Here is a 3,242-nt window from a genome sequence, read left to right on the forward strand (position 1 = left end):
TGGTTGATGCATTTGATTAATGTCCATTGTGCTCTTCTTTGCGTCTGTAAAAACATATTTTCACTGCAAGTTCTTATTCTGTTGCATTTTAGATGGTATGTACTTTAGCATATAAATGACACTCTCAGTGGTCAGATATGTGTGAACTGTTATTTCCTGTTCTGTGCTCTGCCTTTTAAAGATGGCAGTTACATTAAATGCTATATAAAGATGTTGTTTTTGTGGAGGGAAAAAGTCAGCAGTGTCACTGCACTCAGTCAGAGCGCAGAGCACAGCCTGTGTGTGAGGAGCTCTCTACACTGGACACTGAGCAACCCAAGGGACCCGGAGCCACTGTGAGTAATACAGCACTGACACCATACAGCAGCACAGAGCTGTGCATTGATCTCAGCACAGCCTCAGATCTGCAATAATTAAAATACAAATCAGTACAATAGCAAGAGCAAGGATAGAGCAGGATATTTCCAGCTCCCTCAGATTGCACTGCTTGTGCTTGTGGGCGGCTTCCTTCAGTTCATACAATGAGGTCCATAGATATTTGGACAGTGACACAGTTGTCCTCATTTTGGCTCTGTACGCCACCACAATGGATTGGAAAGGAAACAATAAGTGTAGACTTTAATTTAATATGACTTGACTTTCATTTCATTTGAGGGTAGTTACATCCAAAATGGGTGGATGGTGTAGGAATTACACACAGTTTTATATGGGGGGCCCCAATGTTAGGGGCTCAAAAGTAATTGGACAAACAATTGTAATCATGAATTAAATTGTGAGTTTCAATACTGTGTTGCACATCCTTTGCAGTCAATGACTGCCTGAAGTCTGAACCCATAGACGTCACCAGACGTCACTGGGTTTCTTCCCTGGTGATGCTCTGCCAGGCCTGCACTGCAGTGTCTTTAGTTCCTGCTTGTTCTTGGGGTGTGTACATCCCCTGTATTTTAAATATACAAGAAGGGGCCAATTGTGTTATACGAGCACAGACTTCTATTATATATTATGTTTTTAATAGGGGTATGTAGTTATTATCAACATGTTTCTACAAATAATGAGACGTGCTGTATATGTGTCCTGGGGTAGTGCTGCATATGAGACAGTTCTAGATATTAGTATTTAGATGAATTACACAGTTTTGCTGTAATACACATTTCTGAATGTCCTGCAGTCATATTCTCTCTGTTACAGAATGGTCCACTAGAATGGTGTTGGGTGTTTTCTTCTGTGGGTTTTAAATTGTATTCTACTGTTAATATCAATCTTCCAGAGCATATTCATATTCACCAAGTGGGTTCGGTTCTTGCTCCATTGACAGTAACAGCTCATAGCATTGACAGAAGCAGCAGTAATACCTGGGCTAGTGGAACAATTGAATACAGCCAATATTTATAATTAGAAAGTTGTGTTTTTCATTTTGGGCTACTGAGAGCGATGAAACACTGCCTGTAGTTTAACACGACAGTCGAGTCCTCAGCCTGTTTCTCTTGTCTGTCTTCCTTCAGTACAGACTGGACTCGTAGCACCATGTGACTCTTAATACAGTGATCACAGTCACAGTGATTTCACAGGTGTTATTAATGAGTGGAAGTATAAAATAATATTGCTGTGTATAACATTGTACGTTTCTTCTTAATTAATGAAAAGTCATCTATCAGTATATGTATTTAAAGAAAACACCAAAACCGCCATATAACTTCAAGCTGTGGCATCAGAGGGGCGGCAGTGCTGGTGGTATCAAGAGGGTGTATTTGCTACAAAAGTAGACAGACATGTTTGTGTGGAGATATGTGTGTTTCCTCACATTTGAATGGTGTGATCAGAGACACATTCATCTTCATATAGTATAGGTTTGATTGCAAGTTTGAATTATAATCTATATGGTTCACTAATTATTTAATGCTTATAATATATATGTTTCACTAATTATTTAATGAAATGTTGATTAGTCATAAATGCAATAGTAGTTCAAGAAGCGATAAATCGTATATAGAACTGTTTTGTTTTTATTTTTGTTATTTATGATTTATTTGTGGGTTTAAACGTTTAAACAAAATTACTAAATTACGTGTACGCATTTAACAGCCTTTCACTAAATTATATACTGTAGTTGAAAAGGGTGAGGGATCATTTTATTTACTGAAATACATAGACTTGGGATAAAAATATGATTTGTAATAAACACAGTTGGGGGTTGGGGAAGGATTTCAGGAGCGTTTGCACTGTGTCTACAGCTCTTGTGTCCTGTGTCTGCAGTGCGAGAGAGAAGGACAGGACTGACGCTGCAGCGATGGGTGTGGAAGAGACACTGCGCTCACTGGGGGCCACTCTGCTCCTCCTGCCTGGTACCACTGCCTTCTGTCTCACTGTGTCGCACAGCGCACTAGAGAGCACACCGTCTGTTTGAACTGTTTCTCACATCTCATCACATCACAGATATCTTCTGTGTTAAATGTGTCTGTATATATCACAACCGATCAACAGTGCAAACTAAAGTAATATAGTGACAACATTGTGAAGACTGAATGGATAAATATTAAGAGTGTAAATTGCAAGTGGTGGACAATGCCATGATTAACATCAAAATGTTCAAGACAAATAATTTCCACAGAGAAAAACTTTTTTATTGAAACACCCAGTCGCTGACTTAGACAAACAACTATCATAGCATCTCAACTAAATAAGCAAATCTATCCTGTACTGGGAGGCAGGAGGAGACCCTGAGAGCCCCGGCAGTGCTGGATCAACCCCACACACTGTCACAATATATATCAAATCATTGAGTTTGTCTCCTAACAATGCACGGTGTGTCTGGGGTTTGTCTGTGTCCTGTGAGGCTGTCATGACTCTGAGCTCTGCTGGACTCTTCACTGTCAACACTGACCACTGAGCTGCTGTTTCTGCAGGTGTCCTCGGTGGGAGCTGGGCTGTGTGGTATCAACCTGACAAGATCTGTGCTGTGAGAGGCTCCTCTGTGGTCCTGCCCTGTTCATATGACTATCCTAATGATAATAATAATAATAATTATAAATATGAAGTGCAGACAGTGATGTGGTGTCACAATAACAATTACTGTCTTATCACCTCATATGTGTATCACAGTGGATGGGGTTCAATCAGCCATGAATACCGACACAGAGCAGAGTACCTGGGGAATAAACAGAAGAACTGCACTTTGAAGATAAAGGACATAAGAACAGCTGACAGAGGGACATATAGATTCAGATTTGAGACCGATGATCCTG

The 3,242-nt window shown here is 40.1% G+C and overlaps 1 long non-coding RNA gene across 1 annotated transcript; it reads left to right on the top strand.

Annotated features, from left to right (window-relative positions):
• The first annotated feature begins 265 nt into the window (after positions 1-265).
• LOC136768211 (uncharacterized) lies at positions 266-3,242 on the top strand. Its single transcript, XR_010821952.1, has 3 exons — positions 266-335; positions 2,254-2,342; positions 2,904-3,242. It is a non-coding gene; the product is annotated as an uncharacterized LOC136768211 (long non-coding RNA).

The sequence above is a fragment of the Amia ocellicauda genome, chromosome 14 (genome assembly GCF_036373705.1).
Source record: "Amia ocellicauda isolate fAmiCal2 chromosome 14, fAmiCal2.hap1, whole genome shotgun sequence".
Lineage (NCBI taxonomy): Eukaryota > Metazoa > Chordata > Actinopteri > Amiiformes > Amiidae > Amia > Amia ocellicauda.